This window comes from Lynx rufus, unplaced genomic scaffold (assembly GCF_022079265.1).
Source record: "Lynx rufus isolate CCGP_SWC_20201006 ecotype Redwood Valley unplaced genomic scaffold, mLynRuf1.p SCAF_4, whole genome shotgun sequence".
NCBI lineage: Eukaryota > Metazoa > Chordata > Mammalia > Carnivora > Felidae > Lynx > Lynx rufus.
The window spans coordinates 423,525-436,302 of NW_025814856.1; positions in this window are offsets into that span (position 1 = coordinate 423,525).

A 12,778-nucleotide genomic window follows, 5' to 3' on the forward strand; every position below is an offset into this window, starting at 1 on the left:
GCGTGGGGCGTGCAGGGCCCCGGGCCTGCCCATCTCGCCTGCTGGCCCCGCCGCCCCTTACCCCTCCCCCCACTCTTCTGGGCTGCAGCCCAGATCCCGGGGGTCAAGGTGGGGTGTGGGTGGGGAGGCTCCAGCCAGATGGCAGGGATGGGGCCTGCCCCGTTAGCCGGGCCGCTATTTTCGGCATCTTAGCAGCTGCAGCCCCCCAAGGCTCCCCCCGACCCCCCTCGTCCCAGGAGAGGCTGCCAGTTTCCGCGCTGTCCCCAGAGGCCCGGCTCGGCAGGGGCTCAGGCAGCAGATCCTCGTCTGCTCAACATCTGTGAGGCCAGCGCCTGCCTTCCTGGGCCCTTTGGGGAAGTAACACACGGAGCCCCCGAGTAACTGCCGCCGAACGCTGGGGGAGAGTCACGTAACGGGGGGAGAGTCTGCGCTCTGCAGGTGCCATCCAGTGAAGATGGGGTCACCCTGGGGCGAGGCGGCCCTCGTCCAGCCACTGGCGACTTGATGAAGAGCGGAGATTCGGACGCAGACGCGCGGGCAAGACGGCTCCGTGTCGGCGGATTGGAGGGTGCGCCGCGAGCCACGGGACACCGCAGGTCACCGGTCACCCCCAAGAGCTGGAAGAGGCAAGGGAGGATCCTTCCCCCGGAGCCCTGAGCGGGGGCCCAGCCCGGGGGGGGGGTCCCTTGAGTTTGCGCTTCTGGCCTCCGGAACACAGAGAGAACACAGTCCTGTCGTTTTCAGCCGCCGCGATTGTGGCGTTTTGCGAAGGGGGCCTCGGGGCACTGGCGCGAGACTTCAAGAGGGGCCGTGGATCCGACAAAGACCGCGCGGGAGCAGACGCCGTGGCCACGCAGGTTTGCTGCCTGCCGCGTGAAAGCGCGGACTGGGGCTAACCTACGTGTCCATCAGCGGGGGAGGAAGTAAGCTGTGACCCCCGGTTGTGGCGGGGCTCTGGGAGACACGGATGGACCCGCAGAGAAAGGCAGCCGGGGTGCAGTCAGACGGGGCTTAGAGACAAACCGGCTGGCCAAGCGATTACAGACAGCATAGCCCTGTTCACGGCAAAATACGGGAACACAGAACAGCAAACGGGATTCTCGACTCGGGCGGACGCGTGAATCCGTGGGCAGGCGCCCCCCCAAAACGCCTGGGGACTCGCACACCGCACGGGACAGCACCGTGAGCGGTGGGAAGGGGGTTGCTCACTCTCAGCTCACACCGCGAGGAAAGCGAGCATCATCTGGTGTCCGGGATGTCACGGGTCCCCCGAGCGCTGGCTGGTTGTGCCCTCCCCCTGCAGCTGTCCTTAATTCTGACCTGGGCGTTGCAGGGACACGGTCTTTCCCCAAGGCAAACTTCCTTCTGAGGCTGTTTTTCTAGGTCATTCTCCACATGTCGTTGCCCTGAACAGCACACGGAGAGGCCGTGTCCCAGGAGGGGACAAGAGAGACAGAACGGACGGTCCCCTGTTCAGCTGCCCGACTCACAATTCCGGCAACTTCCTACCTTAAACCAGTCCCTGAGTGTGAGGTTACTCCTAGGTCCCTGTCCCAGCCTGTGCTGTTCCCTGTGGTCAAGGGGTAACTGTCCTCTCCCCGGGGAACTGGGGACAGGGCCTCTGACTGTAAGGACTTGGGGCCTCTCTGGCTTTGCCCCAACGAGGAAATGGGCGGTATGGCTCAGCCCCCAAACAGATTCCTTGTGCGGGCAGAACTGCCTGCTTGGTTCTTTCTGCAGCAGAGAATTTCAGCCCCCTCGAGTATAATTCAGTCCTCCCTGAGGCCCCCAAGGCCCTGCACGACCTGCCCCCGTCCCCTCTCTCCCCCTCGCTCACTCTGCTCCAGCCACACGGGCCTTCGTGCTGTCCCTCCAACACGCCAGACAGGTCCTGCCCCAGGACCTTTGCACACGATGTTCCCTCTGCCTGGAACACCTTCCCTGCATGGCTCTCTCCCTGGTGACTCTCTGTACTACGGTCCCCATCCTCGTCTATTTTTTTTTAAGCACGCTCCACACCCAAAGTGGGGCTCAAACTCAAGAGTTGCACGCTCCACTGACGGAGCCAGCCAGGTGCCCCCTTCCTAGTCTCTCTAAATGCTATTAAACCCTTGTTTATTGCTGGTCTCCCGTCAGCCGGACTGTGAACCTCCCCCTCCTCCTCCTCAGGGCAAACGCCTCTGCTCTGTGCCAGCCCTGGGGTCAGGGCTCCACCTGGATGGTCCCACAACAACCGCATGGGGAGGGGGGACACGCTGCTGTCACCTTAACTTTACAGACAGGAACACTGAGGCTCAAAGCAACCTAAGTCACCTGCTCTGGTCCACACAGCACATCAGAGGTGGCAGGGGACGGTCTCGGGTGAAGCCGGCTACGATTTGCAACACGGCTCTGCTTCTGGTCCTAGTTTTTAAGAATTTTTTAATTGAGTATAGTTGACATACAACGTTACCTTAGCTTCGGGGATGTCCTTAAGAATGACTTCTGCTGTCACCTCTGGAGACACCATAACGCTGTTTCCCCTCATTCACTGCCTCTGTCCACCAGTCAGTCAACAAACACCTACCATGTGGGGAACATCTTCCAGGTCCGGGGGACACGGAGCACGGAAGACCGAGAGCTCGCTTTCTCGGAGCCGAACGATATCAAAGGAGGAAAATGCACGCGCCCTCTCCCTCCTCCCGGGGCCGCTGGCGGAGAAACGTATATCCAGGGAAGGGACGGCGTGGCGAGGGGGCTGCGAAGATCTAATCTACCGAGAGAGGAATGTTCCATCAGAGACCGAGCAGATGGCTCGGGGTGGGGGGGGCGGTCGGGTGGAGGGCACATCAGGGGCAAACGCTGCGAGCGGGGATCGCGCGGTCCAGGCAAGGCGCTGAGGCCAGAGAGGAGGGCGGACTGTTTAAAATTTTAAGTTGTTTTTAAGCTGGAAAGAATTCTCAAAAATTAGCCGGCACAGGATATGGGTAAGGATGAAATCTGGAAGGAGGCATCAGGCGACGAGAGGTTGGCCCGTCTTCTACGGTACAGCAGGTGCTGTCCGTCCCCGCCCCTTGTGACCTGTGATGAGCAGTGCACCCTCTCTGTGCCTTGCCTGTCACAGGAGCGGGGCCGCCCAAGCTGGGACCCAGCTCGTCACCCGAAACCTCCTCTCAGGCGCGGCCTCGTCGTCTCCACGGGGGCGGGGGCGTGGGGGGCCGGAGCTTCTGACACCTCCCCCGGAGGTCCTGGGTACCCCCTGTGTCTGTCGCTCTCGGATGGTCGAAGGGCTGGGCACCCCGGGAAGGAAGGGCCCCTCTGCAGACCGGTTTCCTCTCCCGGGGCCTCAGGGTGGCGTCAGGAGGCCGGGACCCTGGGTTCCCTCTCCGGTAGAGGTCTGGATTCGGGTCCTGCCTCTGCGGGGTCGTTAGGGCCCGGGGCCCGTTCCCTGCGGGAGGCGAGAGGGTCAGCAGAGCAGATGCTGCAGGAAGGGCGGGCCAGGGCACAGGCGGGGCGGTGGGACCGCTTCACCATTCTCTGCCCCCCGGGGCCGCGGCCCTGGGGGAGGTGACGCGCACCTGCGCCCAGACCCTGCGTCCCCGCCCTGCCCAGCACCTGGCACCCACCTGGGGCCCCTCCTCCCGGCTGCCCAGACTAACTGCCACTGTTAGCTGATGACCCTGGTTTTGTGTCTCGGGCAGCACGTCTCCCCTGAGCTCCAGTCCTGGGGACCCGGTCGCATGCCCGACCTCTCCGGGGGGGGGGGTGCAGCACCCAGGCAACGGGGAGCCGTCCCCGCTCCACCGCCCCGCCCCGCCTCCCGCACAAGCTGGGATCGTGGCAACCCCCCGCCCCCAGCCAGTCCGTCAGCAGGTGCCGTGAGCCCCACCTCCGAGCACATCCCAGCTCCCCCTCGCTCTGGATCTCCTGTCACTGCTGGGCCACCGCCAACCCACTGCAGGCCAGCTCACACCTGAGCTCTCAACAGACGTCCTCTGTGGCCTCAGGGTTCCCATCTGCACAATGACACCGGGGGATGTGGGAGGGTTGGATGACAGCCGTCACCACTGAGGGGTGACGTCATTCTCCGGGGGGCCGCCCCAGGCCCTGCGGGGTGTTCAGCAGCGTCCCCGGCCCCCACCCGCTCGACGCCAGGGGCATCGCCAGTCATGACAACCACAGACATCCCCAGACGGGGAGGCAGGACCACCCCAGGTGACAGCCCCATCTACGGATGCGCGGCACACGGCAGGCGCGCACTTGACGCCCCAGGAGGAAGTGAGCTGATTATCAGCCTGTGTTACAGACGGGAGAGCAGAGGCCCAGAGAGGGGAAGCCACCCGGCCAGGGCCACAGAGCAGGTGACAAGCAGATCCAAGACTCGGGCCCATGCCCCGTTCTCCACGGCTCTCCCAGGGTCAGGGGACCCCCGTCCTCCACAGAACCACGACCTCTGCCAGCTCCGCAGACCCAGGCGCCTGCCCTGGGCCAGCCGGGCAGGACGGTGGGGCCCCCGGGACCGCAGCCCCTCCTCCCACACCACACAAAGCTTTGGGGTCGGCCAGCCTGGGCGCTGGGATGAGGGCCGAAGGGCATTTCCTCCCTGCTGTGGCCAGGTGACGGGAGCCCCCCCCCCCCCACTGCAGTCCAGGGCCTCTGCCACCCCGTTTTCCAGCCGGGCGAGCACTCGGGGCTGGTCGCCCGAACCTCCCCGCCCTTCTTCCCACCTAAATGCAAATCCCTCGGGGGCCGAGCCATCCCGGCCCCGCGTCCAGTGGGCAGGTGACTTGTGTTGCAAGGACAGAGTGTCACCGCCATGACCAGGCCCTCTGCAGGGCGGCTGCGGTCACCGCGGACGGGGGTCTGGGGCGTGGAGACACCCAGCTAGCCAGTCACCCTGTGTGTCCATTTCTCCTCCTGAAACCTACTGTGTGGCGGGTCCCGACCGGGGCTGGGCCTCTGTGGCCGCATGTGTCCCGTTTCAAGTTTTTAACTCGGCGTCTTTAGTTCCCTCACAGTGTCGTGCAACCATCACCTCTCTGCAATTCCAGAACATTCCATCTCCCCAAAAGGAATCCCCGTCCTCATCAGCCATCACCTCCACCCCCCTCCCCAGCCCCCACGTTTCGCACACGTGGACTCACACCCCGTGTGGCCTCTCGTGTCCGGTTCCCTCCCGGGGCGTCGTGTTGGGGGGGCAAGCAGACAGGAATCGTGAAAATGGTTACCGGCGGCAGGATGGTTTGGGAAAAGTGGGGGGGGGGGGTCTGTTACGGTCTGATGCTTGGTCCCACAAGGCCTGGGGAGGCCTCGCCGAGTTGACCTGAACGGGAGGGCTGGCGGAACGGCCACTCCTACGATGCCTATATCCTGCTCCCTGGAACCCCTGAATGTCGCCCTACTCCCTGGAACCCCTGAATGTCGCCCTACTCCCTGGAACCCCTGAATGTCGCCCTACTCCCTGGAACCCCTGAATGTCGCCCTAGGTGGCCACCAGGATCCCGTTTGCCAATGACCTTAAGGATAGCGTTGAGCTGACCTCAAGATGGGAAGACTGTCCCAGATGACTGGCGGGGGGGGCCAGCATCCCCACGAGGTCCCCACGAGAGCGAGGCAGAGAGCCGGGCGGACCCCGCACCGCCGGCCGTGAGGAAGGAGGGGCCGTGGGCCCAGGATGCGGCGCCTCTGGAAGCCGGAAAAGGGGGGAGACGGGGCTCCCTGGGGCCCCGGGGGCAACCGGCCCTGCCCACGCCTGGGTCTTAGGACTTCTGAGCCCAGAGCTGTCAGAGAACCAGTGTGTGTGGTTTTAAGCCCTGGGTTGGTGGCCGTTTGTGACAGTGGCCCGGGAGAGGCGTGTGGTCTCGAAGAGGTGGGCGGAGGTCCCCGCGGAGCTGTGGGCCTCCTTCCGGGGGCTGGGGAGAGCAACGGCCTCAGCACCAGCTCACGGGTGGGGGGGCCCACGGGGAGGGGCCCTGAGATCTGTCCATCACGGCGGGACCTGGGCAATTGCAGAGCCCTCCCCCCACCCCCAAACTGTCCGGGGACTAATTTGCCATCAAGCTCTGAGGCCAAGGAGGAGGAGAGTGTGGCTGGGGTACCCGCGCCCCTCCCCTGGGACAGAGGCGGCCTGGCCAGGCCCCCAGAACCTTCCACCCACCTCCTCTGTTCTGAGTGAGCCTGCTCCCCGTCCAGGCCACAGGAGACACATCCTCCCACCCCTGCCAGGTCAGGGGATGCTGAGGACTGCCTAGGGCAAGGCCGGGCAAGGTCCCCCTGGAGGCCACAGCTGAACCCACGGGGCAGCCGGGGGGCGGGGGGCGGTGGAGACGGTGGAAGCTGGCAGCTGGACCCCCCTGCCCCCCCACACACAATGGGGGCAGGAGGGAGCACGGGGAGTTTGCTTTGGCAGGGTCTAGAAACGTCCCCCACTTAAGCTTCTAGACAGACTCGGAAGGTGGGGGCCCAGCCGCAGCAGCACCCGGCCCTCTGAGGCCCTGCTTTTGGGGACACACGGCCGACCCCCCCTCTGCCGTTTGGTGAGCTGTGTGTCCTAGATCCACACCCTCCTGGGGCTTTCATCCATGACAATTCATTAAGCTCTAATTAGTCTCCCGTCTGCCGACAGTCCCTTAACCCCTTGGGGGGCTGGGGGCCTCCCGACCCACTTTCCTTGCAGCCTGTGCGCGAGCACTGTCAACTGCCCTCTACAGGTGAGGCTTCTAGATCGGAACTACTTTTTGAAATGCTCACCATAGACCGTGGCCGCTCAGCCGCCAGCCCAGCCGCGAGGGCGGCAGGAATGAAGCCCATTCGGAGAAAAGGAGACTGAGGGTCAGAGTGATCCCCGGCGCATCTAGCCTCACTAAGCTTAAGAGTCAACGTCTGGACGTGCCAGCTCCTTTCCGTTAAGTGCGAGAGCCCCGCTGGAGGGCAGAGGACGCTCTTCTGAGGCCCGGGACTGACGCGGGAAGATGATGACGGCTCACTCAGGCCCACCTGGGGCGAGCTTTGCCTGGAGAGTTCCCCGAGAGGCTGTCTACCTGGTGACGAGGTGGTGACTCAGGGGTGCCCAGGAATGACAGCACTGTGGGAAGAGCAGTTAGGCTGCTGGCTCACATCTGCCTTCCGTGCCCACTCAGCGAGGCACCTTCAGATCCCGGGCTCCGTCTGGGGGCGGCTAGGAGCCGCCCCCATTGTACAGAAGAGCACACTGAGGCTGAGCAGACACCAGGCAGAGCTGTGGGGACCCAGCAGCCACCGGGCCCGGCGCGCACCCGTCTGTTAGGTCAGCCTCAGAGCTGGAGCTCAGAGAGGGGCCATCCTATGCCGGAAGTCACCAGACGGGACGGGGAACGGAAGGAAAGACCGGGTGCGGGAGGCTGGCTCCGGCCCTTCCGAACCCCCGTCCCGGGGCTGGGCCGTCACCCCGTGCCGTCCAGGTGGAGTGCAGGACGTGTCTGGGGTCTCCCAGTTCACAACCTGCCCCAGACGGCAGCTGCTTTGGCTCAGAGGTGCCCGTAGCGCGCCCCGGCCGATACTCCTGACACGGACAAGCCCCTCCTTGCCCACCGCCTCATCCACACTGAGACCCTGTGTCCCCTGCCTTCTGTCCCTCAAATACCACGCTCTTTGCAGCCTTCACACCCCGTCCAGGGAGGCCTCCTGGGTTGCTCCGGGTCTCACTGCCCTGCCGGTCCAGAGGTCCCCTCACCCATCAAGTCCCAGATGGTCCCTCAGCCCGATGTCACGTCGCACCAGGCACCCCGTTCCCACCCCCTGCCAGAAACAAGAGGTTCTCGACCACCTCTGTGCACACATGGACCCACCAGGGGGTTGCTCGTTCGTAATGCAGCGTCGGGGCCCGAACCTCAGAACTGGGGGGCTGCGGTGCCTGGGTCTTTCGCGCCCGGAGCACGCTTTGAGGAAAGCAGTTATTAAAGCGGTTTGCAAGTGAGGACCGGGTCTTTTCTTGGGCCCAGACCGAGGCACAGGGCACTGTCCCCCCTCGCCCCAACTTGTTGAATGGGGCTCACCGGCCAGGCCCCACGGCCCAGGGGGCACCCAGGCCCAAACTCAGGGGATAGAAAGAAGGTTTCCGCCCCATCCTTGGTGTTGTCTGGACACAGGCCCACAGCGCAGAGGGCTCAGCCCTGCACCCCCAAATGCCTCCCCACCGGGCTGAGCTGTCCCCAGCCCAAGAGAGGGCGCCTGTCTGGTGTGGACCCCAAACGCCCCCTTCTCTGTCCTGGCACCTCAGCACCTCCAGGCTGGCCCAGACCTCGCTGCAGGGGTGAAGCCCCTATCCCCGCCGTCTTCCAACAGCACCCCCCCACCCCAGGACCCTGCCAGTGCTCCCTTCTTCCCCCCTGGAAGGGAGCGCATCCTTCCTGGTGTCCTCGCCGCCCCAGAGAGACGCCCACCCGGCTCCGCGCTCCTCAGCGCCCCAGGGGAGGGACGAGGGGACCCCAGCGTGGGGAGTGGCCCCCAAAGTTTCCAGGGGGAGCGCCGGGGGTCTGGCGGGGAGCGATGCGCCCAGGAGGGGTGGCGCAGGGCGAGTGCCCCGGGGCGAGGACGGGGGCGCGCGGGGCTGGGGGTGGGGGGCTGCGGCGCGCGGGCGGAGCGGGGTCGCCGGCCCGCGCGGCCACTCACCTGGGCGGCTCCGCCGCGGACACGGCGCGGGCTGCGGCGCGAGGGCCGCCCGGAGCCGACACGAGCCGCCGCCGCCGCCGCCGCCTCCCGGGCCGCCGTGCGCGCCCCCGCCGCGCGCGCCCGCCGCCCTCCCCGGCTGGCGGGGCGGGGGCGCGCGGGGCTGCGCCGGGCCGTGCGCGCCGCCCGCTCGCGGGGTGCACGGCGCCGGGGCCGCAGGTGTGCGGGGTGCGCGGGGCCACGTGCGCGCAGGTGCCAGGACGCGCGCCGGGGCGCAGGGCGGGGACGCGAGCAGGCCTCGGGACGCGTGCGGTCAGTGTGCGCGCTGCCCGCGTTGGCGCCAGTCCGAGGACCCCTGGAGCCGTGGCCCTGGTGGGCCTGCTGAGGCGGTGGCGCAGGAAACGCAGGGGCGCCCCGGCTGGGCCGCTCGGGGACCTGCCCCCTCCTCGAGGCCTCCTCCTCCGTCTGGGCCTGGCACATGTACACCTGCCCCAGCCTCATCCGCTCAGGGCGGCTCCCCACGTGGGCCCCAGAGGCAACCGAACCACTGTGCTCCAGAACCGACCGTGGCTCCTTATTGCCCTCAGGATCGTGTCTAAACTGAGTGTGTGTTTCTGGATCCGCGGCACCCCCTCTCTTCCCACCCTCCCCTTCCTGCTCTTCCTCAAGCACCCGAGCTGCTGCCAGCCTCAGGGCCTCTGCACTTGCTGTTCCCTCTGCCTGCAATGCCGTTCCCTCCATCCTTCCTTTGGCTAGTCTGCAGTCACCTGTGTGTGTTTGAGTACGAGGGCTCTCCCACCGACACCCTCGGCCTGGCGGAGGCAGCGTGCTCAGAGCCTTTCACTGTCACCACCGCGAACAGTTTGGGGACCAGTGGGTGCCCCTGTGCTTGGGAGCCTCAAGGTAGGAGGGGGGCCTCCCTGTCTGATGAGAGGGGTCTTTTCAGAACACACTCCAGAACCAGGGAGCGTCAGGGTGAAAACTCCCAGGCTGGGGTCCCGTGGCTCCCCTTGCAAGCGGGACGGGGCGGAAGTAGGACAAGGAGTGGGGTGTTTTAGCCTCCGGGACCGGCCTGCCCCATTCGGAGGGCTCGCTCACTGGGAGGTGGACATCTCCGCAGATCGGGGCTCCCGGGGGCAGAGGACGGGGTTGGGGGCGTCCTCTTCCCCATCTGGCTAATAACGCCAGTGCCCAGCTCATTTCAATCGTAGGCCCTTTGCTGCTTGCTCCGCTCGCTGTCCCAGGGTGGACCCTTCTACCATCCCCATTTCCCAGATGAGCAAAGTGAGGCTCAGAGACGGCACCCCAGCCCTCCCTGCCCTCTGCATCCACCCAGCTGCTTCGATGGCAGCTTGGTGTCAGCTCAGCCACCTGTGACTCAAGCAGGCTCCGTTCCCAGACTGTCGCGTTGGCTGGAGGCCCAGAAACCGCATCTCAGGAAGCTGCAGGCCAGCCCCCCCCCCCCCCCGCCACAGGACGGGGGGTGGGGGGATGGCTCCCTTCCTGGCCACAGAGAGGTCCGGAAGGGGGATGTGGGCGGCCGTCCCTCATGGTTCCCCACCCCCATGACCAGCCTAGAACACTGCACAGAGGAGTCATCACCGCGTATGTGCTGTGTGACCTCGGGGAGGTCACTTCCCTTCTCTGAGCTTGTGTCTCCCTTTGATGCCTGCTTCTCCTGATACCTGCTTCTCAGTGCTCTTGGCGGAAAGCATTACTGAGCGCCTATTGTATACCAGGCAAAGTGCTGGAGGGAGGAGACCCTCAGAGAAACGAGGGGGCTCACCAAGGCTGGCGGGGGAAGCGGAGTCACGGAATAGTCACGAAGCGGGGTGGAAATATCAGCAGAGACACCCGGTGCCCAACCCGGGCGGGGGACAGGGCCGCTTCCCCGAGGAAGGGCACTGGAGATGAGTCCAGCAGGCTGAGAGGTGACCTGGAGTGGGGGCCAGGCTTCCAGTCTAGATGCTGCCACCACTGCCTGGCGATGGGGCTGTGGGAGACGCCCCTCCAGCCTCAGTTTCCACACCTGTGACGCGGGAGTCAGCGCAGTCCCCATCTCCTAGACCCGCACAGACGCCGCTCCCAATGACAGAGGGCACACCAGGGTGCTGGCTGCTCTGCCCGGTGTGTGGGCGCTGAAGGGCAGGGGCAGGCCTCGCCCACACGCAGCTCAGGACCTTTGCACGGCCGCTCCTCTGCCTGCACCGCCCTTCCCCTGACTCAGGGCTCCTCCGGTTCCCTCCTCCTCGGCGCTCTCCCCAGCTAAGATTCTCTGCAATTTCCTGATTTAATCCTGCTTCCCTGTGGCTCCAGTGTGCCGCAGCAGGCATCCAGCCGATCCTGGTTGAATGACTGAGTGACCCAGTGATGTTGAGGGAACCCCAGAGGTGGGGATTCCGAGCAGGGAAGTGGCACCCTGGTTTTCCTCTAAGTACCGCTCCCCAAAGCCGCTGCCTGTCTTCCCCTCTCTGTCCTTGGCCAGCATCTCCCCACTTCCTGTCCCAAGGGAGTGCCTGCCGAGGGCAGGGACCACGCCTGCGTCGCAGGCTGCCATGTCCCAGAGGACCTAGTAGGTGCTCAGCAAACAGCTAGAACGTGCACGTTGGAGTGCGCTGCTCCGATGCGTCCAGCAGTATGGCGGAGGGGGGTTCAGCCACCCTGGTGGCCTCTCTGGGCCCAGCATCCCCAGCAAGATGCCACCATAGGGGTGTGGGGACTGTGGAAAGGGGGTCAAGCGTCCCAGGTGGCGGGGGTGGAAGTACCTGGTTGCCAAGGTTACGACCACTTTTGTGTGTGTGTGTGTGTGTGTGTGTGTGTGTGTGTGTGTGCTGGGGATGTTGCCATGGTGATAGACCACCCGGGAGGAGAGCACAGCTCCAGATGGGGAAGCCATGAGAGGGGCTGGGGGGCAGGGAGGTGGCCACCTGCCCGGGGGGTGTGCCCCGCTGGGTGGGGGTGTGCCTGGGCCACGGGCTTTTCCCCTCTTGTGCCCTCACGCCTGGAAAAGCCAGCAGGAGCCCTTAGGCATCAGTAATTATTTCTAAAGTCAGAAGCCCTCCTCCTCTTGCCCGTGGCCCCAGACAAGTGGCTTCCTCTCTGTAACTGGGAGTGGAATCATCAAACGTGCAGTGATCGAAGCCTTGGGCTCCGGTTCCAGATCTCTGGGGTCTTGCTGGGTCCCTGCCGCGCGACCTTGAGCTAACCTCTCTGGGCCCCCGTAGCCTCATCTGCAACAGTGGGGATAATAGCAGCGAATCCTGGGGGCTGAGCACCCGGCTCTCGGTTTCGGCTCAGGTCACGATCTGGCGCACGGTTTGTGGATTCGAGCCCCGCATCGGGCTCTGCGCGGACGGTGCGGAGCCTGCTTGGGATTCTCTCGCTCTCTCCCCCTCTCTCTGTCCACTCCCTCTCTCAAAATAAGTGAATACACTTAAAGAAAAAAAAAAAGTAGTAACAGCGAATCCCTCTCGACTGTCAGAGGTTGTTGGTTATTATTTTCTGAGTCAACACTTCCTCGCACTGTGCGTGGTGCCCTTGGGATACGGGGTCCCCAAACACAGGTTCCGCCATTGGGCTGGGGAGACCAGGGGGCCCCAAATCCAGGCTACGAGGCAAATGTTATGGGAGGGCTGGGCCCCAAAGGACAAGTTCCGTGGGCCCAAGGGCGGCAGAGGCCAGTGGGGAGTCCAGAGTCTAGCCCTGCTGCTCTGCAGCCTTCATGCCTTGGCATCCATTTTGTTCGGCCAAGTGGCCTGCGGGGGGGCCTAGAACTGGTCCCTCAGGCGGGCATGCGCCCTGGAGAGCAGCATCTGGGACACAAGGAAGTACGAGCCCCCCCCGGCCCCCACAACTGCCCTGGGACATGCCCCCCCCAGGCCTCCCTGTGGGGGCCCCTTAGATAAGCCCCACGGAGCTTGCCAAACCCCTGCTCTTTCTTGGTTGAAGTGACCAAACCAGCTTTAGTGCAGGGACCCCAAAACACTCCACCCACGGACCCTAGTAAAGTCTCGTGTGGGTCCTGCTCTCGGCCAGGCTCTCCCAGGCCCCGTACCGCCCACGGGTCCTGTGAGGAATAAACGTCTCTGTTTCAATTCCTTGGTGGTCTTTTGTGGAACCAGGCTCGCCATCCAGAACCCTGGGGCTCTCCTTG